General features: G+C 40.9%; 1 protein-coding gene across 9 annotated transcripts in view; it reads left to right on the top strand.

Annotated features, from left to right (window-relative positions):
* The first annotated feature begins 8,389 nt into the window (after window positions 1-8,389).
* The window catches only part of INPP4B (inositol polyphosphate-4-phosphatase type II B), a 342,885-nt gene continuing 325,459 nt past the window's right edge, over window positions 8,390-25,815 (top strand). For 3 of the 9 annotated variants that reach the window (XM_052816187.1, XM_052816207.1, XM_052816177.1), the window contains exon 1: window positions 8,393-9,027. The gene's annotated coding sequence lies outside the window, so the exon portion shown is untranslated. Of the gene's footprint in view, window positions 9,028-9,632; window positions 9,810-19,547; window positions 19,697-25,815 lie in introns of those variants that run through there. The other 6 variants (XM_052816159.1, XM_052816131.1, XM_052816150.1 and 3 more) reach the window with 5 other exon arrangements.

Raw genomic sequence — 25,815 nt, 5'->3', positions numbered from 1 at the left:
TACACCCTGAATGGCACATAAGTGCTGAAAGGCCAGGCATAGCCAGGGCCCAAATCTAACAGTACCTTGTGAGGTCAGTGGGGGAGATTATAGCTATTTTACAAGTGGGTCAGATACATACAAATCAAGCGAAACTCTCAAAATTATGCAACAGGTCAGTGACAAAGCTGGAGCTAAAACCCACTGTCCTCCCCATCAATCACCACGTACTAATTATTTCCATTTATTTAATTTACTTCACAATGCAAGGCAGATGCTCATTCCAAACACAGCGGAAGAAACAGACCTCGGCCAGCAGAACGTACAGTCCACTTTAAGCAGTGAACATCATTAGCTCTTAGCTAGTTGATTCATGTTACATACAAGTTTCTACAGGACAGACAGGGTCAAAATCCAAAGTACATCAAAGATCAGGAGATGACAAGTGAGGGACATAATCAGCTAGGCATATATCAAGCTCTCCAAAATATTCTTGGCATTACTGTTTTAAATTGCAGTACAGGGAAAAGAATACACCATTAAGCGGTGATGATTTTAGATTAAGCATTTACCCCAAGACAGGCTGCAACATCATACACAGACAAGAGACTGCTATTTCTGAATGGCATCAAATTGTGAATTGAAGCACAGTGGGTAAGAAAATGCTGCGAAGGGTTTTGAAAGTGATTGCTCATCTATGTAGTAAAATATATCCATTTTAAAGTCCTGCTGTGACCGGTATAAAATGATCAGGGGTGAGAGTCTGCATGTGGTCTGCCGATGTGTAGGAAACAGAAGGAAAATCATTGTCCAACATAGGCCTGGGTACGTTACAGGTACATGAATAAGCCAATACAAAATGATGATAGAAAGTTATCCTACAAGTAAAACTTCTCTGAGATCAAGGCGGCCGTGATTTAAAGCATTAGCTGATTAGAACAGGGGCTAGCAAATTTTCAAACAAGGGGTGTCAGAACTGTATTTTTCTTTCTTAAATTAGAGGGAAAGTATGACAGCAGGAGCTCAGCAAGAGCAAGAAGAGGTTTCCCCTTCAAGAGGCAAGATGTTGCCAATTAGCTGGCTGGTGGCGTCTTACCTCTGCAGCAGGCAGACAGGAGCTCCCTGCTTCTGCTGCTTCTGGTCTTCATATGGAGCTGTGAGGCAGCCCCTTCTTCAGATGCCTCCCTTGAGGTCCTATACATGCAACAGCCCGCTACGTGCTATTCAAACCTTCTTGCTTCCTCACTTGAGCACAGGCTGTATCTTCTGAGTCTTTGATTTTGCCAGTCGGTATTTGATGTGGTTAATTTAATTTTGTTGTCAGTGACATTCCCGTTGATGCATGGATGAGATACGGTGAGAGAAAACTGTGCGCTGGAAGCTTTACGTTAGTAAAATGAGCGAGTTCCCCAGTGGTTACTGTGCAGGGACATGAGAGGGCTGGAGTGTCATGGCACAGGGCACCAGGTTTGCCCCCAGCTCTAAAGTTTTGTTAGCACACATGTCAGAAATGCACCCATGAGCTGTGAAATTTACCATCCCAGGCTTTATTTATATGCACCATGGCCTGGAAAAATTGTCTAGGTCTAAGGGAAAGGCAAAAATTGCTGCAGAAATCTGCTGCTCAACACAGTAATGGACTTGCACAAAGCACTCCCTCAGTTATCAGCTCCACCTGTCACACAGGCCTGGACCCCCTTCAAGTGCAAGAGGGAATGGCCAGTAAATGGAAGAAAATGCAACTTTTAAAGATTATTTTTGTATTTGGATTCACACCTTATTTCTGAATATTCTTTTCAAGCTCTAAAAACCTACTTTGACCTGGAAGAGAATATCTGTTAAAGCTTCAGCTTAAATTATTTTCTTTAGTTTTCAGGTGTTTAGTTTTCTTCAGACAAGTGTGGTATCTTGCTGGACGCTTCTTGCTATGAATTTGCAGGGTAAGCATCAGAGGATATATGTATGCAGCTGTAAAGGGAAATACATATTAAATGAGAATGGCGTTCACATAATCATCAAGCTACAAATGATAAGGTATCCTACCATCTTGCTACTTCAATCTGGCAGGCATTTGTGAGTTTTCAGTTTTTGAGATGTTGCTTTTCTTCAACCAGCTGCCACAAATGGAGCCAAAATCTATTTCAAAGGAGGGTGTGAACTACTGTGCGAACCACTCCACAAAAGCACTAGAAAGCTCTAAGGGCTTGGTTTGCTATAGCATCAAACCTTTTAATTTTCACCAACCAAAGTAAAAAAAAAAAAGCTATCATAGTTCGAGAGAAAGTTGTCTTCGATATAATATGATATAAAAAACTACACCAGTGGAGGGCAATGCAAATGTGAACTCAGCTGCTTTCTGCCAATTCGTCCCTTTGGAAAATGATAGAATTGGGAACAGCTGGCCATTGGCAGGGACACTCTTTTTGTAGGTATTGCTATGCCAGAGGATGGTTTTGCCTCTGAATGGTAAGGCAATGGGAACATGGGATTAAATTTAGGACAAAAACAGATTCTCTTGAGTTTTTGGCAGAGTTTTAAAGGGAGAAAATTGATAATATTCTTTTTGTAAGTAGGGAATGGTTACAGTTCTAACTTCTGAGAATGAAACTGTGAAGTCTGAATTCTAATTTGAGGGGATGGTTGTGGGGGAAGAAAAAGTGCCATGAAAGTGCACTTAAAGCTGTAGAAATGGGGCTGAGTTTTAGTTTTTGAGGTTTTGGGTTTTGGTGTTTTTTTTTTTTTTAGAAGTTTCTTGACAGCTATTTTTTTTTTTCTGGCGGACATCAACACAATGCTTTAAAACAGGTCTGTTCTGGCATCGTACAAACCTTCCTTGAAATTCAGCCTACGTAGGGAATGTGAAAAAAGCAATGGCAAAATTTTGTCAGCGAGTAGGGAATCATGTATTGCTTCCATTTCAGCTTGTCTGATGACTTTATTGTTTTAGACAGTAAACTAACTGCTGGCTTGGCCTTTCACCTTCTGTCCCAAACAAGTATTGCCGAAAGATACTGAAGTATTTTTGCCTTCTGAGATAAAATAGATCAGTGTGATTTTTTGGCAGAGGTTAAGTGTCCAACATCCAGTAACAGGGCATTTGGCCTGAAAGATGGCATACAATACTAGTAGATCTAATAAAAACTATGGCTTCTGCCCTGTGTGTAGGTCAGTAAAAAGACCCCTAAAGTCTACAGAGTTTGTACTAGTGGAACTGGACCAATAATTTAATCACTGATCTTGATTCTTTAAAGCCTTGAATGCTGCATAGTCATTTATGTTGGTGCAAAGTGAGCAGAAAATAAAATTAAAACTCTCCTTTTTTTTTTTCTTCTTTTTTTTTTTTTTGTAAGGCTGCAGCCCCCACAGTCTTTAATACAAGATCTGCATATGTCTTGCTTGCCTGGCAAATATGACTAGATTAGGCCTGGGCACACAACCGCATTATTGTCAAAGTGGCCAGAGCACATGATCCAGTGGTTATGCAAGCTTTCATAGAGGCTACCTGACATAGAGGCTACTACAATAAAGTCACTCCATTATCATGTTTTGAACAGTAGAGTAGGCTTATGTTGTTTAGCATTTTGTGTTGTACGAATATGATATTTCCAAGGTTATATCAGTGATAAAATCACTTTTGCTGTCCTTTGGAATGCTGCGTGTTGTTTCTTAGCTTTATACAAAACTTTGCACAGCAACAAATGACGAAACTCAGAGAAACTGCTATTGAAAAAAGAGAACAATAATAGTGCAATAGTGCTTTGTCTGGGTTTTCAAAGACTGACTTTTTCCTGACAGTGGGGCAAGAAGTGAAATTACTATTCGGATTGGTGTTGATGATAAATATTTGCATGATGTATCCAATGCACAGAAAAACATTTGAGTTGGGTCACTTTGTTACAATCATTCCCTACTCGTACAGCAAACACAATAAATATTGCCAAAGTGTAAAGGAAGCAAATCTATCTGTCTTTCAGCAAGAGTTGCAATCTACTCAGCACAAGACTTCAATCTGGTTTGGCGTTTTTTATTATTTACACTACCACCCATCTCTCATTTGGTACATGGTATGATACTATCTCTGCAGTCGTTTTCTCCAGCGATTCTGTATTGTTTTTCCTCATTGCCTTTTGATGAAAAGTCTGTGATCATTTCAGATAACTGAAGAAGTGTTTTCCTTTGACATTGCTTTCTTCGGTGTTTGGTAGTAAGATATTTGTCTCAATTTCAGTTTCACCTCCATTATATTAGTTATACAGCTCTTCCTTTGGTGGGTGTTGATCCTGCAAGTTGTTTTATGTTGGCAGTGGCCTGCACAGGCCTCGCTGGAGCCACTGGCACAATCGATTGCCCACACAGAACAACCTGTTAAGTCAAGACCTTGATTTTTTCAGTAACGCGTGGTTTTCAGTTCCCTTGCAGAACCTAGTTCACCATCTTCTTGCTTCTTTTGCAATCATCCTGTAGCTGCATTGTAATATGTATACTGGGTAAAAATCACGATTAGATTAGCGGGGTGACTTTTTGCAGACATTCATCATCAGTTTAAGTAACAAGGTGCAAGGCACCGAGAGCCAAACTAGTTCACGGTCACTGATTCTGTTTGTTAAGAGCCTGACATAGTTCACAGACTTCTATTTTGTGCAGTAATCTGCAGTGACACTGTTACGCAGGAAGCTGTACCACTCAAGTTCAGTCCTGCATAGGATGTGTTTTTGCTGATTTTCGTTTGGTGCTTTAGGTTTTGGTTCAGTGCCAGAAGCATCCTTTGGTTTCAAGCAGGGTTGTTGGTTCCACCGTGAGGAGGACAGTGGCTTCAAGGGTTGGGAGCGATCAGCCAGTGATACTGGAAGGGCTTATACTTTCATTAGGATTTAATTTTTGATTCCCTAGTTCTTTGCAGTTAAAAAGCAGGTGTAAAGTCAATATTCTTTGCTGTATTGTGGTTAGTATGAAGAAGCAATGCAATTATGCTATGCAGTCATGGATACTAACTGTCCGGAGAACAAGCAGCCTTGGATTTTTACCCCAGCTGTGCCTTCAATGACGTTTCAGTGCTCAGGAATACAGAATGCTTTAGATCCTCTTCAGTCTCCCTTTGATTCTGAGCCTAAATTTAACTACTCTGGCTGACACAGCCCTGCTTTCTAACAAGGTTAGCGTGACAGACCCGGTTGGGTTTGGTGTACATTAACTCCTTTCCCTTGGTAAACTGTTATACAGAATGCTGATAGAAGATAACACAAAAAGAGCTTCTTGAAAACAAACCATTTCTATCCGTCGAAATGTACTCTGAACAAAGGCCTATAATAATAAAGATTTGCATTTCCTTTTGTTCAGACCTTTGCCTTTCCTTGAAAGTTTAGTAAATTCCTATCAAACCTGTTATTTCCCCCTGTGCGCTGAGAGACTCAGATTGCTTGCTAGAGCTTCTCCAGCAGAGAGGCTCTACTCCAGCTGCTGACAGGCCATTAAATCCTACTTCTTTTTCTCATCCTGAAGTTTTTTAATGATTTAGTGTTCTCTTTGATCCCAGGCCTTGGCCTGGAAATAGTAAACCTAGCTAGCCAGGTTGGATGTGGCTAGTGGAGCAGGGATATTCTCCAATAGCTCCACACACTGTTCCCTTGGGAAGTCTTAAGTCTGTGACAGTTTAATTTCTTGTTTGCTCCCTCCCTCACCTTCTTATCCTCACCTCTTTCACTAAGTAAGCGACTCTTGATTTGACTCGACAGTCAGACAGAATAGTATCAGATCAGGAAGCTTATATATACTTTATAAGGTAGAATTATAGGAGGTCATACATAGGAGTTGGGGAGATAGCAGAAAGGGAGATTTTAAAGTAAGCAGCATGTCGATTTGGAAAATGTTGGGAAATACCAGTAAGTAAGTAATAGGAAAAACCTGCCCCAATAGGTGTTTCATTTTAATTTTTCTACTGCTACTACAGTTGTGTTACAGACTGGGCTTCAGATGCTACTTTCCATATACCAGAATGAGTTGAATTATACAGCCAAGTACTTTGTCAGGTTGGTGTCTCATCTTCTAATGGCTGAAGTCTGCATTGCTTTTTTGAGAATGTTTTTATAGCTTGTCTGAAGCTTTCTGATACATTTATTATGAAGCACAGGTATATGTAGGCTAAAATTTTCAAGCCTGAGTGGATGCAGTTAGACACACTAAATCTGTATCTAGGCACTTAAGGAAATGTGATTTTCAGAGGTAGGGAGCATTGAAACACATTTGAAATCATTTTGAGCTCAGTACTTTTGAACATCAGATGACGTTTTTTATACTTAAGTGTAATTTCAAGCTCTGAAAATTTTGACTGTATGGTGAAAGAGAGCTTTAGACTATATATCCATTTTAAAACATTTCAGAGGGGGATAAAACTCTGATTATCTTATCTTTTTTCCATACTGACATATGGTAGGTTTCTGAACAGGCATCCTCCGGTAACATCTTGCATCTTAACAGAAGAGTAATCTAAAAATCAGCCTTTTTCCTTCCCGTGGTCTGCAGTATGATTGGCTGGCTGTACAACAAAGCCTTGCCCAAGAAAAAGTGTACTTCAAGACCATTCTTTTGATAACTGCCCCTTGTATGTTCAGTTCTATATGTGTTTAAGGTTTCATTATTGAAATAAGTAAGCAGGCGCTCTCATAGCAATTCCTTCCAAATCTAACAGGACATCAATTTTACAGACTTTGTCCTCAGTTCTGAACACATCTAAGAGCTTGGGATTGCTTTCATTTGAAAAGTAAACGGCAGACTAAACCTGAGTAGTAGTCAGTTCCTAAGGGAGCACAGAGAGAGAAACACCCTATGCTACTGAATTACACGTAGCTAAGTTTTGCGAGTTCCGTGTTCACAAGCTGGATTTTCATTGGTGGCACTATGAATCTGCTGGTACCGATTCCCATGCTGGCAGGATGTTTTCTGCTATGTGTTATGCTACGGAACATTAAAAATTGAACAAGAAGGAAGACTATGAAGAAATTCCTGTTGTGAGAAGCAAAATATTGTTTGCGAGAGGTACTCGAGAGATTGATCTCTGAACGTAGAAGGCAGTTTCACTTCGTTACAGTGATTCGTTCAAAACGAGCCTGATTCTGCAAACATTTATGCATGAGTAGCTTTACCTAAATGGGTAGTTCCATCAAGCTAGGTTTTTGTGTATTACTTCTTATGTTCAAGTGTTTGGACAAGGCCAAACCTCTCTCTCCTGTGCCTTCTCTGAGGGTTTTCCTTTCAATTTTTACGTAACTTATAATGCAAGTATTCGGTTAGCTCCCCTCTGCTCCCAACTTTGTCTCTCTGTATAACTTCGTTTTCACCTCAAGCTCTTGAGGCTAAATCAGTCTTGCTTTGCACAGATCATTGTCAGGCTTTGTCCTGCTAGCTTGCAGATGACTGCAGCTATTACAACATCGGAAACGCTAAAATCCAACCCTGTAACAAATGCTATGGAGTAGGCTAAAGTAGCTATCTAATCTGTATTAACTTCAGTTGTTTTGTGCGTGATAGTGTAGGAGTTGCTTACGCAGCTCACATCTCAGGCGGTGTCCTGCTATCGCACAAGTAGTCTCAATAGGATTAACTGAAGTTTGAAATACCGGAATTTATTTAACTACAAGAGAAATAAAAAACTGCATTATATGAAGATTATTATCAAGCGAGTAAAATGCATTAGAAATTACTTTTCTTAATTCCTCTGTTGCCTTACACACTAAACCAATTTTCAGACGATGTTCCAGAGACGCGGCGTTTCCTAGCTGAGCTTCGTGTGGGCTGAAGGGGTCAGCTCCGCCATCAGGGCCTCCTGAGGTGGCTTTTCCTAAGGAAGTCGGACTGACTAGGCAAAGCCCGGCATAGCTTCGATGCGGGGTCATTTACTGACAAGGAGCAGAGCGCAGAAAGTGTCCCCGCACCTCGCCTCACCGCCGCCCGTCCCCGGGCGCCGGCGAGTGCCCGCGGTGCTCCCACGGAGCTGGAACGAGGGGGCTGCGGCTCCCGGCGGATCAAAGGCCCGGTTTTTGGAGGCCTTCGGCACTTTCTGGAGCCGTGGCGCCGGCCGGAGGCTAGGTGAAGCCCTCCCACGCCCCTCGCTGACACGAAGGGGCTTCCCTCATCGCCCACTCCCGAACTTTCGAAGCTCGAAGGAAGCCAGCCCGGCGGGGCCGAGAAGCCCATCGCTCGCCTCCTAGGGAGCCCCTATTTCCAGCTCGGAGAGGGGGACGTGACTAATAACGTTCCCCCCCCGGTCACGCTGCGTTCCCCTGAGTGACCGTGCCCAGGGTTTTCCAGCTCGGGGGAGGAGGTGCCGGTCAGGAGCCTGTCAGCCCGGGCTCAGCGCCGGCCCCCCCGGGAGGGGACCCCCCCCCGCCTCATCCGACCGTCCCCTCGGGCCGGGCGGGCTCCCGCCGCCGCCTCTCAGCCCCCGGCACTCGGCAGAGGCGGCCGCGGAGGCCGGGCTCCCTCTGGGCGGCAGGAGGTGAATGGCAAGCGGCGGCTTCTCCCTCCCACACCCCAGTGTCGGTCTCGCCTCCTCCAGCAGCAGCAGTAGCGGGTCACCTCTGCGCGGCTGAGCCGAGCCGAGCCGAGCCGCGCCGCGCTGCCTGCCGGCCGCAGGGCTGCCAGAGAGGCGGAGGAGGCAGCTCGCAGCTCCCCCCCCCCGCCACCCCCGCCTCGCCGCGGGCTCAGGGGCGCTACCTGCGGGGCCGCCGCCGAGCCGGGGAGCCGCCGCCGGGCTGCGGTGACATTGGGAGGAGACTCGTCCGAGGGCGGCGCCGGGGGGGGCAGGAGCGCCGGTGCCCGCGGCGAGCGCCAGCCGCAACTCGCCCTCCCTGGGGCGGCGGGCAGGCGGGCGGGCAGGCTCGGCTCTGGCTGCCCGGCGCGCTCAGCCCTTCATTTCCTCTCGCCGTCGCGCTGCTGGAGGCTCCGGACTATAAATAGCAGGCTCGCCAGCCACCCAACCGCACACGCACGCAGCGGAGGAAAGTGCCGCGCCGGTCGCCCCGCCGGGCGGTCGGTCGCCCAGCTGCCAGGCAGGTAACCGCCGCTCGGGGCGGGCGGGGCGCGGGGGGCTCGTTCCGCTGGCGAGGGTTTTGTTTCCTTGTTTCCCCGCCGGCTCCGGCGCGTCAGGAGAGATTAAAAGCCGGGAATCGGTTCCGCCGAAGTCCCTCCCTTTTATTCCCTTATCAAGTTTCTTAAGGTTACAGCCCGCAAGGCGTGCGCAGCCCCGGCAGAAGGCGAAGGCGCTCTCGTCGGGGGCCGCCGCAGCCCGGCGGGCGGCGATCCGGCCGGGAGGTCCGCTGAGGGGCGGCTGCCGCTCTCCCGCCTCCGGGCCCCCCTCAAGGGCCGGGGCTGAGGGAAGGGAGGCGGCCCGGCCGCCCCAGGGACCCCGGCCCGCCGCCGCCGCCGCCGCTCTCGGTGGATCGCGGAGGGACCCGGGCTGCCGAGGCAACTTCCAGCTAAGACCCGCTGGGGATTTCTCCGACTTTCTCCCGTCGGGGTCGGCGGCGTTGCCCGCCGGGGAGCCTCGGTGCCGCCTTGGCCGCGGCGCGGCGGCTGGCCGCCCCCCGCGCAGCTGCAGCCGTGGCTCCTCTGAAGGGGCGGGGGGGGGGGGGGGGGGGGGGAAGCTTGGGGACCTGATTTGCAGCGGTTTTCTGTCAGGTTCGAAAGTTGGGGGTACTTGGCTGATGAGTAGCGGGTAGCAGGCTCCGTAGATGCCGCGAAGGGGTTAATTTGGTAGAGTAATTGAGCTCCAGGACACCCATCCCCATCTTGCAAATAACAGCGTCTGCTGAAATGTGATGGAAACCACAAGAAAGGTATTACATATAGATAAGTTGAGCGGAGTTGTAACTTGAAATTGTATCGGCCAGAAAAGCGGGGGATGGGGGATGATATTTCATTTCTGGACTGTGATCAAGCGGAGCTCTATTTTCTTTACCCCAAAATGACATACAGATTTTGAAGCGTGGATGGCAGAGCTTGTGCTGTCTGCTAGCCTGGTCCCCAAAGCTAACCCGGTGCCTTATCTGAAATAAAAATTATAGGATGAAGTCTTTGTGGAGCTATGTTTTCATCTGATGCGTAATTATGTTTCCATTTCTCTTCCTCGTCAGAAGAAATTTACTTGTTTATTTATCCATTAATGATGTGTTAAAATAGATATACTAAAATCAGGCCATGTATGTGCCATTTAAATCTGGCTTTGAATCTCAAAAGCGAGACTAATTTTCAGTCTTCACTGGTTTACGGGCACCCTCTATATTTAAATGATGGCTACATAGCAAGAGCGGTGGGGGAAAATGTCTGTTTCTCCGTCTGTATCAAAGCTAGAGTTTATGTAAATAATTGGTTACTAACAAAACTTATATTTAGGTAAGTATTTACAAGTTTGATAGTAGTCTTTAAAAAGGCAGTGTTCCAGTAATTTGATTATTTTTTTTTAAATGTTATTTTTATTTTACCTGATTAAATTTGAACCAGCTTTAAAGCCCTGTGGTATCTTAGTTGTTTTGTTTTGGTTTTTTTTTGTCCTGTGAACCTGTGTATTGGATGGGGTTTGTGTATGTAAGTCCTCATTGCTGTAACTATCCATGCAGGACTGAATGCTGTTTACTTCACACATTCTGATAATTCCACTAAAATTAAGATACAAGTCACAAGATTAATATGAGCAGAAATTAGTCCTGTGAGATTTTTACAGCTCTGATGACATTAGTGGGAGCATGTGGCAGTGTTACTACTTCAGAGCCCTATTTTTGCTTTTTTTCTTCTGCTTTCTGAGAGAGTTTCTGCAGTGCTTAAGATAAGATTAAATCTTTCTTTAAAAGAAAGCTTTTCTTTTACTGGCTCTCTTGGACTACCTAAAGCTTCAAGTTCCAGTTCTCCATGGGTTCCTCAAACCTTGCAAGTGCTGCTGATCTCTCTTTTGCTCTGGTTTCTCTGGAGAGACTTATCCGGGAGGCTGCCTTAGTTCTTTTTGATCAAAGAATTCTGTCTTCCTCAGGCTAAGGTATATCAGTTTGAGCAGGTGTATCCAGGTGCCTCCTAACAGATCCTCCTTTATGACCATCTCTTTATCTTCTGATCTGACCTGAAGATTTCACGACATTAGGTGAAGGTTTTGTGAATCAAAATGCATGATTAATACTGTGCTTAGCACCTGGAAGTCTACTGTACTGCAAGAAGGCCACCGCCACCTCTCCCCAGCCCCCCCCCCCCCCCCCCCCAAAAAAAAACAAACCCCCAAAATCCCCAACAAAAAACCCAGGAGTAGAAGATCTGCCTGGAGCATCGAAGTCAGCCTGTGGAGGACAGCGCTGCTAGTTGACAGTAAGATGTGGAGGCTGCGAGACAGTCTGCAGGTGAAGTAATTGTTCGAATAGGCCTAGGCTTAAATTCACTATGAATTTTGAGGAAAAAGTAGTGGGATTGATATGTCTGCTGAATTATTTAGCTTGTTACGGATATATATCTTTAGCATATGACTTCTGCAGAGAAATATGAAAACAATACTTCTTGGATTTATGTAACAGATTTACAGGAGAAAGTAAGATAGTTTGCTAAGAGAGGCAAACTGAAAGGCAGAAAATTACTCCCAACACTAACGTTTCTTCAAAATTTATGATAACTTGAACTAGCATTCTTAAACAGTTGGGCAGTTAGCTATGTTTCTTTCCCTAATTTATATTTTCATAACCTTTCCTGTATGCCAAATGCTATGATTGATGGAAATCTTTAGGAAGGGCTAGTTTTGTTTTGCTTATTAAATCTTTTGTATTACATTATATTGTTACCGTTGATGAACGGCAAATATTATTTATCACACTTTCAAGGAAAGCTTCCTTCTTCCAAAGTAATCTTGACTGATATAAATCAAATTCTATGAAATACTTTTCCTTGGCTTTTTAAAATAACTTGGGAATTTAACTTCACCTGTCAAAACACCAGGTGGATGGAAGGCTGAAATGTTATTTGGGGAGGCTTGGCAGTCCTGGCCTCACCGAGCCTTTGGTCTTGACTACTACTTACCCTGGGTTTAGGAGCCCTCCCCATGCTTCCTGATTTCGCTGGCGAACCTGGCGATCTTGCTACAGTTTTGTCCCAGATTCTCCATCTTGTTCTTTAGGAGTAGCCCTTAAGAATTTTATTATTTTTTTTTTTAAGGAATGCTTAATTCTTCTTTAACTCTGCCAGATAAGGATCTGGTCACTTAGCTTATCAGGCTCTCCTGTCATGAATAGTTGATCTGTTACAGAAGACCTGAGACAAACCTTGAAAGGCCAGCGGGATTGCGCAAGGTTTGAGTGGGGTGCTGGACTTTAGCTCGTAGATGTCTTCGTAGTGATAGAGGATTTTAATTAAAAAGACTTGCTCATCTTGATACAAAATCCATGCTGGCAATTCTAAAAAGGAGTTGAGGTTTGTGAATTTCAGTTTCCTGCTGTTTGGAAGACTGTATTAACTGCTTGCCAGCTGAATATCAAGAAGAGGAAAAAAATATAAATTAATGATGGAGGATTCTTTAGTTTATTTTCCCCATAATCTGCAAAGGTAAATTCAGTTAATTTGTCCAGGTCAGTAGCAGATCATTTCAGGGAAGAGCTTTTTTTTCCCATTTCTTCTCTCATCATAAGTTAACTAAAGATGGGCAGAATCTGAAATAGCAAATCAGATTTATACAATGCATTCTACTATGAAAATTGCTGCCAGGAGACAGGATACATTGTCTGTCTTCCAAGTCTTGTGTACCTTTTTGGCAAGGTATACTGAGATAACATACTGAAAAGGAATTGGACATCTTACACCGTATATGGTACGTTTATTAATTTGTCTTTTAAGAGGGAATGAATAGAACAAATTGTATTTGCTTACTCTATAGGTTTTTCAAGTTTATTATAAAGTTTGCTTACGCGTTTCAGCAATGGGTTTCAAATTGTTTGATGTCAGTATCTTTAGCGGGACTATTTAAAAATGTAGAATTATTTCTGCTTCTAAGGTGTTTTAGATCCAAGTTCTGTAGAACTTACCACCCTTCTGAACCCAGAAGAGACTGAGCAGGACAGTTCTTCTGTTTACAGTAGTTTCAACTCTGTAGCTGCACAGGGGGTTTAATACTGCTTTTCATAGGTTAGGATGCTAATAGGCTTTTTGCCTCAGCTTGACAAACTAAGCTGCTTCTTCCTGTTTGTCAGTGAATTTGCCCTGTAGGTTCCTTTAGATTGTTTTTAATGTTGAAGAATGCTCTATTTAATGAAAATACGGAAGTCAACACAAGCTAAAGGTGCTTACTCGACATAGTACGGTGTCAAAGTTGTTAAATGTGATGCTGTTTATCAAGTTCATTTCTTTGACAGGCTGAGTTTGTGCTTTGTTAACTATGTGCCATGGCATTAAAAATCAAATCCATCTGTGGTTTTTTTGGTGGATGTTTTTCCTTTCATTGTGTATCCTGTTTCTGTGAAATTTTACCCTATGCTGTGACCTCGGTGAAAAATTACGCTGAGTACAGTAGTAAAGTCAACCTGGGCTAAGTCTGTCTGGGGGGCATTTTCTCTTAAACTTACCATATATACGTAACTAAAACACTTTCATTTGTATCAATTTCTTTAATTCTGTTAGCTGTACACTTGTCAATAGGACTTCCTTGCTTGCTGCAAAAACACTAATTTGGCAAATAGAGTGAAATCTTTTAATATGAGGCACTAAAAAGACTCCTTTTCTATTGTAATTGTAAGAGGTGGATGTGTAATGCACAATTAAGAGGGAGAAAGTCTTGTGGGAAATAAGCTTTTATTGTATTTTGACAGTTTTTCATGTACCATCAGGTTTTTGTATTGTTTGTTTATTTATAAACCATGATCTTAGCATATTATAGCAATGCTAGTAAGATGCATTGAACCTAGGGTGCACATTTCTGTTACAAAAATGACTCAAACACAAGAAAATGGGTATAAAAGTCTAGGTGCTAAATGGGACTTGGTATCTTGTGTATTTACTGCTGTGCAAACGGAGCATTAAGCAGAATGCATCAACACTTTGGTATTGTACAGTGTTTCTATTACAGCAGTAACATCACTGCTCTGCCTGGATTTTGTTTGCTTTGTGTATGTGTAAATGGCTAAAGAAAACAGGTATTAGTAGAACTGAGTTTTATAGGATGAAATTACTTTCACTGCTATAGTGACATAATTTTGGAATAAATCTCTTTAATGGGTTTATACTGTAAATGAGAACAGAATTTGGTACACAGAGTAGGAGATACTGCATTTGACATTCAGAATAACGTCAGTCTGCTATTTTTATAGTTTTAAAAATATACTTTAAATTGATGAGAAGATCTTTATTTTTCAAATTAATAATCTAAAAGTTGGAGTGTGTATGAAAAGTGCTTTTTTGCTTTAGCCAAGTAAGTGTGTGGGGTTGGTTTTCTTGTTTGTTTGTTTGTTTGTTTGTTTCCCCCCCCCCCCCCCCCAAAAGGCAGCTATAGAGCTACACTGTATCTGGAATTTCTGTGTTACTGTCTGTTGTAACACACAATTTGCATGGCTTTTGTAGAACGGCCATGTGGCGTAGCCTCACTGTGTTAGCTGGAAATGATAAAGATGACAATGTTGCCTCTGTGGGCGAAGTTGATCGTAAAGCAAACTTTCCTGGAGACCTGCACAACAGCTCTTTCCACAGGAGCAGTGTGATCAGGCTTATCAGGTGGTGATCCAGTGATTATACCTTGGAATAAAGATAAGAGCATGTAATTGATGAAGAAACACCGGGTTTAAAAAAAAATACATTGAAATAAGCATTCTCAGTTTAGACCTGCTGTTGAGGAATAGTTTAATTTGACCTGTAGTTTCTATACAAGCAGATGCTTAGCCTGCATTAATTACGTTTTCACTTGGTGAATCTACATTAAACATTTTTCCAAATGAATCATATCTGATGATTGTTTAGCCACTGAGTTAAAAATATATGTATAACATTCTTAATTGTTGTATCTAGGAATTTTTTTTTGGCTTTCCTACTGTTGGTGTCAGATAGCTTTAAGGTTTGGTATTTTGTTTCAGCTGGCTAGTGTAGTCTTTTCCTTCTAGGAACTGATAGCTTCCAAGTAATACAAACAGAAGTGGTGGCTGCTATTCTTATGGAAGTTTTTTTTGGTTTTGGGTACCTCAGGTGCTGATAGTTGGAAGCTTGGAATGTATGAGTATAGCCTACACTAGATGGCAGTGTAAAATATGAAGAAGCCTTAAGACATTTGGAATTCTTAACAAACCCAGTAGAAGCTGCCACACTTATGGCTCAGTTCATAGACAAGCATTTTTTACTGTATGTACTCCTGTTAAGTATGAGGTCCCTTATTTTTCATGATCTAATTTTGTCTTGAGTTTACATTGTTTGAGTAAGAGAGTATGTTTGGGCAGTTACTGTAAAATAGCTGGCATACTATAAATTCAGCCTACAGTTTAATCTTGGTTAGCTGGCTTGTGTTTGTAGTTATTTATTGGTTAGGAAAACCACATGTATTTTTGAAAGTGTTATTTGAGATATATATTTTAAAACTGTAGCACAAAGGCTATCAACTGATAAAACAACAATGGGTGAGATGTCATTTTAATATATTATAGCTGTATGATGGCCATTTATCATTTACATAGGATGATCTGGTATGTAGATGTTGTTTTTTTAAAATAAAATAAGTTAAACTGTACATAATCTCTAGGGCAAATTACTGATGTTAAATTGCACGTACTGTTACAGTTTATTGTCTGTCCGTTACAGAAAGTGTCTGTGTGTGTGAAGTGATATATATAAATCCAGTTGCTGTGATGTCACTCTTTTTAAAGACGGTATGATGTATGAGCTTCATAAAGCTCAAACACATCTTAATGTATTCAAGCACTGCGAGGGTGCTTCAGTGAGAATGGGAGTTAGGATGGCTGTTTGTGAGCAAAGTACATCCTTTGTTAGTATACCTTGGAGTGCTTTCGAAGTTTTCCTTTAGCAGTGTCTGATTATACAAAAGTTCTGATCAAGGTGGAGAAAATAACATTTACAAGAAACCTTTAAATCAGTTTCTGTACCATCAGGATGTGATAGTCTAGAGATAGATTTCCCTACTAAAGCATAAAAAGCAAGAGGGGTTAGAGGACCCAGCCTATAAAGGTTGTGCATGTAGTTGTTGAACTGCTTTGTTATATATTTGCAAGTGAAATTAGAAGGCAGTTTGATGTAACACCGTGAAAGCTTTAAGTTTTTATAAATTGGATTTTCTTTCTCTGACAAAAATGAAAAGCCTGGTCACAATAGCTTCTTTGGAGCTGCCTATTGGAAAAAACAAAGCTATCCACATGCTGGGATTATTAAATGTACTCAGGCTGTCAAAATATACATGTAAATATATGTAGTACTTTGCACTAAAATTGATCAGTAATCAATCTGGTGGTAAATTAGGAAGACTGTACATGCTTAAGATATACGTCATGACATGCTGAATTTGTTTGAGGAAAGAATATTGCACAAAATCCCAACTTCTGGTAGTGTCTCCTTTTAAGCAGAAGATACAAAAGTACTATAAAACAGTAGGAGTGTTTAGCGAGGAAATAACACTTCCCTTTCTTTGCTTTTCTGCTACTACTAGAATGCTTTTCACAGAAGAAAATGTTAGGTACCATTGATACCTGTAATATCAGTATTTTGAAGATAATGTGAAAGATTTAACAGCAGAAAATGTAGATGTCCCAGTAAACCTATGCTTGGAGACATACTGGATGTGTGTATATGGCTGTTTGAGGGACACAGTAAGTAGTGTCCCTCTATGTTTATGTAGTCTTTTGAAAATTCAGCTTTAACTTCTATCACTCATAGATTGCAGCAATGGAAACCTTGTGTAAATTCTCCTTGGCAGCTCACAATCTTAGTTGTTGCTTGAACTCCAAGTGTAAATTCAGATACCACGTCTCAGTGCAGGTCTTTTTGGTTCGGCATTCACACATAATTTTTTTGTTTGTTTTGTTTTGATTAGCATTCTTAATTGAATGGCAAACTGTGGTAACTTTGCACAAAAGAAAAAACATGTTAAACACCAATTTATTCCCAAAAATGATTGTGGATGCCCATATGAATGTGAATAGGGGTCGTCCTACAATTTGCAGCTGAAGACTGATCTAAAGATGTGTGGGAACCTGACAGAGCAGGTCCCTGACAAAAATGTACTGTGAGAAGTGACTGACTGACTCACAGGGTGAAAGGAATACAGAGACCGAGGGAAGATTAAATGGCAGTTTATTTTAAACCCATATAAAAAGTATTCCAGAAATAAACTGTCTGATCTGGTGTCCAATGCTCTCACTTCCAATCATGATCATGGGGAAACTGAAATCCCTTTGCCCAGTTTGGGACTGTGTTTCATAAAGGCTGAAGAGCCTTGATTTGTGCAGATGTGACGATATCAGTCTTATTTTCTTTTCTTCCCACCCCCAACCTGGAGGTTGGTCACCCAATTTCTTGATATTTATGTTCTGGGCTAGCACGTGGCTATCGTTTGAGGTCTACCAGCTTGTTCTCTGAAACTTTACTCCCAAGAATGGGTCTTGTGGCTGTCTAAGTGTTTGGGATGCTCCTGAGTATATCATGCCCACAGCAGGCTGTGTCATCAAAGATGCATTAGACTACCAAAGTAACCCTCTATGCTTACTGTTCTTGGTAATATGATGTTACAAGGAAGGTAAAAACTTTATTTACTTTTTTGCACATGTAGGAGAAAAATTTCTCTGTTTCCGTTACCACAGGTCGTTCAGTTGCCAGTTGCAGATACAGCTTTCTTGTCTGTTACCTGTGGTCATGGGTGCAAATTGGAGGAATTACTGATGCTGATCTTGGAAACAAGGTGATGAGTCCCAGATTAAGCAAATCAAGGAGAGCCTCCGGAGCTCCTGGGAACAAGTCACTTCTTACCTGAACAGTGGGGACAAAGGGAAGCTAACCCTTCTGGAGTCACCTACTTTTCTAGTACAGCCAAACCTTGCAGTCTTCTTCCAGGTGGTAGCATTTGTTGCCTTTCATATTTAAATAAATCTGATGTTCCACTAAGAAACATGCTACAATTGTTTCCATGTTACTATAGGAAGTATAATTCCATTTATAATAATTATTTAAAATACCTAATTCAGCACTTGCTCAACTTGTTGAACAGCTTGCTAATGAGGTGTCCTAGAGTTATCTATGAATATTTATGAAGATCTATATCAACAAGAGAACACAGAAAAACTGTACTCTTTTTCAAAAGAAAAATTATGGTTATTCATTTTCAGTGCACTAAAATTACCTTAGTAATCAATTTTGGTATGTTACAATAGAATGACATGGTTGGGCATTTTGCCTGAAGCAGTGATCTATTTTTTTTTCTCCTCTGTCTGATCTAGTTCATCAAAACAACATAGTGCAGGTAAAGTGGAATTTTACCTGAGGTTTGTGGCTACCTCTTTTTGTAAATACAAAAATAATGAATAGCTTTGTCCTCATGAACTGTTCCAGTTGGGGGTGGTGGTGGAACCAAAACACCCCAAAACATATGCACCTTTTGCCTATTTTAAATAAAATACTGGTGAAGATCTAGCCCATGTCTGTGGGAATTGTGTTCTTGTCAGATACTTCCTAAGTACTGAAAAACATCAGCTTTGAGAATCTATTTTTGTGTTCTGAAAGAGCAATGTCTCCCACTATAGTTTGAAGGTTAAGGTAGAAATATTTTTATGAAAATTGAATTATGAAGTGCAAGAATGTTGAAAACATAGCAGAAGATATATCTACAAGCAATTTTATAAGACAATACCAGCCTGTCAGTTACGACTCTAGTTTTTCATTTCTGTATTTGGAGCAGTGTTGCAGCTTTACATCCAGATGATTTGTTAGTTCAGCTGTAGTAAATAATTCAAAAGAGCCTTTGTTGGATAGTCAGCAATGTCACGTGTCTCTTACCTCTCCTAAATGATGGGAGCAGATTCTGACCCCGTTTGCAGTGCCGTAAGTTTACTGAAGCTCAAGGAAGTGCTCTCTAAGATCTTGGGGTTTATTTTCTAAAAAAGTTTTCTTTGCTTAATTTATAAACTACATGTTAAAAATTATTAGTAACATAGCCCCTCTTGTGTTGATTCTGGAAATGAATGGAAGGGACAGGATAGTCAGAGACACAGAAGTGCTGGCATCTTGGAAGGAAGTATAGGTCCCATCTTGAAAGCACTCATTGGGCTGAGGCTCAGACATGCATTTTGGTCAAATGTACTGATACCTTGAACAAGCAAGGTAAGATGTGCCTCTGTTAGAATGGCAGTGAGAAACTGGAGGAGAGCTAGTGTCTGCAGAGCAGGGAACCTCTGGGGAGTCATAAAAACATCAGGGCTAGTAGAAATTTTCCTAGCAGATGGGAAATGAAGGAATATGCCATGAACAGTCTCAGTGTTGCAGCTTTCCTGAATCATTTAACAATGAAGTTAAGTCTTTGTGTGCTTGGCCACTTTCCATCTTACCTCAAAGGTTGTTTTGTCCCTGTTTATGTTTAGAGAACTTCTGCATATATGAGGAGACGAGGAGTTGGCTGCCTCCTTAATGTTCGCATGTGAGACTGACTCCCTTTATGAGGCAGGAATGCAACAGGGTGCGTTTGGGTCACAGAGAACATCAGAATCTTCAGTGTCTTTAATTTGGATTTGTGAGTATCTTGATGAAACATTTCTGGTTCTCTTTTACTATTTGTATTAGCCACGATAATGTGCCCTGTTCTTTGTCTTCTGTGTTGTTCATACAATGCAAAGCATAGAAATCAGACTTTCCTATCTATTTCCTGGTTTCCTTTTTCTTTTGCCTGCCTGGCATGATGTCCTGGCCTCGCAAGGTCTCTAATGCCTTCTTTCTAGACATCCTATGGTAAGCTTCAGATCTAGACACCCCATGGTAAGCTTTTACCATCTGCAGGGACCTTGTCAGGCTTGAGAAAAGTGGGCCAATGTGAACCTCATGGAGTTCAGAGAGACCAGGTACTGCACCTGAGTCAGGGCAATTACTGATATCAGTACTGACTGGGTGATGAACTGATTGAGAGCAGCCCTGCTGAGAAGGACACGGGGACACTGCTGGATGAAAAATGAGAAATGAGCTGGGAATATGCACTTGCAGCCCAAAAAGCAGGTTGTATTCTGGTCTGCATCAAAAGCAGCAAGGTCAGCAGGTCGTGGGAGGTGATTCTCTCCCTCTACTTCACTCTCGTGAGACCCCACCTGGAGTACTGCATCCAGTTCTGGAGTCCTCAGAACAGGAAAGACGTGGACCTGTTGGAGCAGGTCCAGAGGAGGGCCACAAAAATGATCAGAGGGATGGAATACCTCTCCCGCGAGGACAGGCTCAGAGAGTTGGGGTTGTTCAGCCTGGAGAAGGCTCCAGGGAGACCTTATTGCAGCCTTTCAACACTTACAAGAAGGGGGCTTATAACAAAGATGGAGACAGACTTTTTACCAGGGCCTGTAGTGACAGGACAAGGGGTAGTGCTTTTAAACTGAAAGAGGGTAGATGTAGATTGGACATAAGGAAGAAATTATGTACAATGAGGGTGGTGGGAGACTGGAACAGGTTGCCCAGAGAAGTTGTGTGGATGCCCCATCATTCGAAATGTTCAAGGCCAGATTGGACAGGATTTTGAGCAACCTGATCTAGTGAAAGATGTCCCTGCCCATGGTAGGGGATTTGGAACTAGATGATCTTTAAAGGTGCCTTCCAACCCCAACCATTTGGTAATTCAGTGATCAGGATTTGCCTTTCAAACTGTCCCATAGTGTTAGTCTTGATGGTTATTTGGGAGATAAAAAGATTTGAGTTTTTTCTAATTTGTTCATAATAACAAGTTTAGTTGTTTCAGTTCTTAATGAAGATGTAATTTAAGCTTTGTATGTAGAACTACTGTTGGTCAAGCAGACTTTGAGCTGAAGTAAATTCTGTTCTCGCATACTGTTAAGCAGTCAGTTTTTTGTTTTTTTTAATGAAAGGTGCATATAGTTTTTTTTGGAACTTAATGAGAAGTGTTCAGTATGCCTGCGTTCATTAGTGAAGAAAACTTCTACAGTCTCTGACATACTAGAGTTAACTTGTCCTTTTATTATAGTCAGTGATACTGGTTTTTGCTCGCTCTTCATACATGGTTATCTTTCAGCTTGTTCTATTTCTGTCCAGATAGTGGTGTTCCCATCCTAGCCCTGTGAAGGATATTCATAGCTTTCAGACCTAGTTCTTATCGTACCCAGACTACTAACAGAATTGGACAGTGTAAGCCAGGACCTAACATTGAGGTGGGAGATGCATGTAACTTGCATGTTCTTCTCAGTAGAGTTTTCTGCATCTGGCAGATGATGCAACCAAACGAGTAAACAAAATTCAGATCTTGTAATATCTGTAGGTAGCAGGTGTCTGTATAGGACATGGACTGCAGTGGCTCAGGTAACTGAAAATAAATAAAATAATTTATACTAGACTTAAAATAAACACTGCCTTTGTCCATCAACTTAAGCCATTGTATGTGAAGAAGGGGACACAAAGTGTAAGTAAGTTCATAAGATTGAACAGAGAAAGACAGAGAGTTCTTTTTGTTTGCTATGCCACACACACAAAAAAGAAATGCCTTAAAAGAATTACCAGGCAAGGAGGAGATAATTAAACCATCAAACACAGGGAATTTCACGGCCATTGTGGGTAAACAACTCTGGCTGCTCCAGGCAAGGGACCAACTTAATTAAAAAAAAAAAAAAAATCTAATTTAGTTAACCCATTTATCAAAGAAATATGTTGGAAAACCATTAGTTTTTCTACAGACATTAACACTTTGGCTATAAGTGCAACATTTTAGAAAGGGAACTTTCTAGATTTTCTTTGGCATTACTTTAAAAATGTACAAATAGCATGGTGTGCAAAAGTTGTTTTTTTATCCTAACTACCTGATATTTCATTCCTTTTTTTATCATAAAATATTTAATTTTCATTTTCTAAATAAGGAGAAAGCTGAGATCTGTAGCAGGAATTGCATTTTCTTCTGTTTATTGGAAGATAAATACCCGATGACCTTTCTGCTAGTATTTACTGTGTACTCCACAGGTATAAAACTACTTCTTAGTTGGGCTTGATGATACATAGCTAATTAAAGTTTGTTTTTTCTCACTTCTACCAATGAATCTGATATGGCTTTTTCTTTGAGAAAAATGTATTTTATCTCATTTATGGATAATGGTAGTTTTAATGATACATGGACTATTAGAAAATATGCTTAGGTATTTAAAAATCAAGGAAAAAAAACCAACACAAAACTCTTTTGTATTAATTTCTTTATCTAGTAACAGCAGCCAGTGGAGATTTTTTTATAATTTTTTAATTACTCAAAGAATTCATTCAAAGAATGAATAGTAAGCGAGCCAACATACAGTCTGGAAAAGTATTTAAAAAAAAAAAAAAGTGTTGGTCCATAATAAAGATATAAATAACTTTACGATTGACAGAATAAAGGCAGATAGACATTTGAGAATCACAAAGTTAACTTATATTATAGCATAACAGAGCAAATTCCAAATCACACAGAAAATCCATTGTTGTTTAAGAAGCATTACATAAGCAGCAGCGCCATATTGGAGTAGGAGATGAATTTAGACAACTGTGAAGCCAACAATTTTGAAGCTTGAAGAAGCTCTGGTTTGTATTCCGTGTCATTTGGAATGAATGGCTCTTCAGTATTAGGCAATGTAAGAAAGAAAAGACCAATTATTTTTTTGAAGGGAGGAAATGTGGAGAGGTTTTTTAATCTACAATACAAAAATCTGAGAATATTTTTTTGCCATGTTTCCCCTTGGTTACTGTGTTGAGAGAGACTTCTTCTCCCAAAGGTGAAAGTGTTACAAAATTAGCGTGAATCCAATTTGTTCTGCTAACTCCTGTGGCATCCGGTCTCCTCAAAACTGTACTGGGAATAGGAGCTTTAATCAGCAGACAAGTTAACCTGGACAGCATTACTATGATTTTTATTCCTTAATTTATCCAGGGATTTGGCTAGGGGATTCAGAATGGTCCGTTAAATACCTGTCATCCTTGTCGTTACCAGTCTGCATGTCATAACCAGATAAAATAATACCGTATGTGGTTGGGGTAACAGTATCAAGCCAGACATCCTCCTCCTGTAATTTACTATTCAAAGTAAGTAAGGTTGAGGAATAAGGAGTGAGTGGATGAGAGCATCAATTGGGAAATTTGCTGTTCGTGTGTTTTTTAACGACAGGAAGGATTAGGGAGAAGAGGCAGGTGAGATCTCGAAGCTCTGTATACAGAGTGTAGTATCAGTAGGTATGATTCCAGGTCCAGGACTTCAACATTTTCAAAATATTCAAAGAAATTAATAGATAAATTATTAAAAATAATGTTTTGGTTTGGCCAATCATCACTCGTCTCAGGGTGAGCTTCAGCAGTACATCATCTGTGCAATCAAGCGAACACTATTTGCACTAGGTTAGGCAGCTTATGGTGGTGTGGATGCCATCTTGGCCTGCGCCTTGTCTGTCTTGTCTATTACTGCACCATTGCGGCTACAGCATTACCAGCGGAACATACTCATGAGCACATGGGAAGTGTATGGAAATGGTAATGGCTGGATTGCCCAGGGAAGGACTCAATTGCTCAAGTAAAGGTGAGTGTTTATGTGAGCTGGACTGTAACCAGAGCTGCCAAATCTAAAACTTTTCAATCACCGTTAACTGAAAAATTCAGAATGAATCAATGTAATACTTCCAAACTTAAGTTTGAAATAACATTTTTACTTGTACTTGGTTTCCTAAATTGTTACAGAGTACGTGATGTGGTATTTGCAAATAGCATTACTTCACAAATTACTGGCATTCTTACTGGTCTGTGTAGATGTATTAGTCACTGACTGTTTTACTGCAGTTGGGGAAAAAGCTAGAACCGAGTGCTCATGTGTAAATGTGTGAATGAATATAAAGCTCAGTGCCAGTAGGACAGCAAGGGAGAAAACATAGGCATGCCAGAGGTACCTGTGAAACCAAAAAGGAAGAAATCAGAATTCTCATAAGAAGCTTCTGCTGCTGTGCTTACACTAAATTAACAATATGTAACAAGTTTTCCTGTTGTGTCTAGTTGTACTACTACCTTGTGCCTCTCTGACATCATCTTGGAAATGTTTTGAGTCAGAGTGTGTGCATGTGTATCTATTCTAGCTCAGTGGGGCAGTGATTCTTGATAATAGCAACTAGACTCAACTTCAAATTCCTATTATTACATGGCATAATTAACACATTTTTGGCAAGTAATTTTACAATCTTACTTTTAGTTGTGGATTTAATATTTAAAATGTGAGGATTCTTAATGTTAAGAGTAATATTAAGGAACATTAATATTTAATTTGGTGTCATAAGAAATAGCTTACAGTCATTTTTTCAGATGAGATAGGTAAGATATCTCTCATAGTTCCTTTGGAATTTTGGTGCTTATTAATTGCTCTTTGCTTAAGGAATAAGGCATAAAATCTTCCTTAGTAAGTGTCTGCCAGAAGTTACATTACATTGTAACTAAATAAACACTAAGTTGGAAGGAATTTAGATTAAGATCCATATTTGTAGATTTTTAAATTACCTTAATGCTGAGACACAAAGCTGAAAGTTCTCATCTGTGTCAGCACTACAGTAAACTCTAGGTTGGCACAATTCATGCGTCTGTGGGGGTCTGTCCCTGGCACTTGGTATTTTACAGCTCTTGTCTTTAGTCACAGAAGGGCATAAGAAGAAGTAGGATGTAGTGGAAAAGCTGTCTCCCTAGATGTATGCTCGTAAGAATTTTCACTCTGCAGGGCAGTTTGCTCATCATAGTTGATGACTTAACTGGAACAGAAGGTTCAGATCAGACCAAGAAATTAACCTTGATTAAGGTCTTCAGTTTTCAATCTGCATCCATATTAAAAACAGAACACATTGGTGGTTTTATTAAAAGTCTTGCTGTGAGTTATGGTTTGAATTTTTTTTTTGAAGAAGAAGAAGAATAATTTTTGGCAAGATTTCTTCTGGTTCCCCTGTGCCTCTGCCCCCTGAGGTGCAGCGGCACTTTTGTTTGTTCTCTTAGCTGCTTACTAGCCCAGTTTCCTATTCTTCAGCTTAGTTGTAATGTGATATCATGAAGAATTATTTAATGATCTAGTTAGAACTATGTATTGCTGTATACCGAAATGGTATGTTCAACATTTCTTCTCTTTGTTCTTTGTGTCTTTAAAAGTGGTAGTTTTCTGTCTTAACCTAAAATGTAATGTTATTCTTCACACTGAATGCAGGAGGTTTAATTCTTTTCTTTTCAACACAAAAGTATAGAGTTTCTGGCTGGAATTTTTTTTTTTTTTTAATGAAATCCATAAAACTCTTTAAGAGCATTTTAGGTACAGCCTTGTAGAGAATTTCTGCCTCTATATGGAAAAAAATTACCATGTTTATCGGGGAAAGATTTGGGAATAGAGTGGTTTTTCTAGAGAAAGCTTATGTTGGAAATGGTGGAAATCTAGCTTTGTGGGAAGACAGACTATGTAGTTCCTTTAATGAGAGCCAGGGATAATTGAAGTAAGAGGGTAGGTATGAAGGATCAGAATGAGAATATTTTAGTAAGGATGAAAAGGATGGGCACTGATAGCCTGGAAAGCTGGAAGTGAAGTGACAGTCCTTTTGTTCATTTTGCTGTCTTCATTGTTTTCTTCCTCAGTTTTTGAGGCTGTTTTTCTGACAAATTCTATTAATTCAGTGATGAGAAAGA

Source organism: Harpia harpyja, chromosome 2 (genome assembly GCF_026419915.1).
Source record: "Harpia harpyja isolate bHarHar1 chromosome 2, bHarHar1 primary haplotype, whole genome shotgun sequence".
In the NCBI taxonomy this organism is placed as follows: Eukaryota; Metazoa; Chordata; class Aves; order Accipitriformes; family Accipitridae; genus Harpia; species Harpia harpyja.
This window is presented reverse-complemented; position numbering and strand designations above follow the sequence as displayed.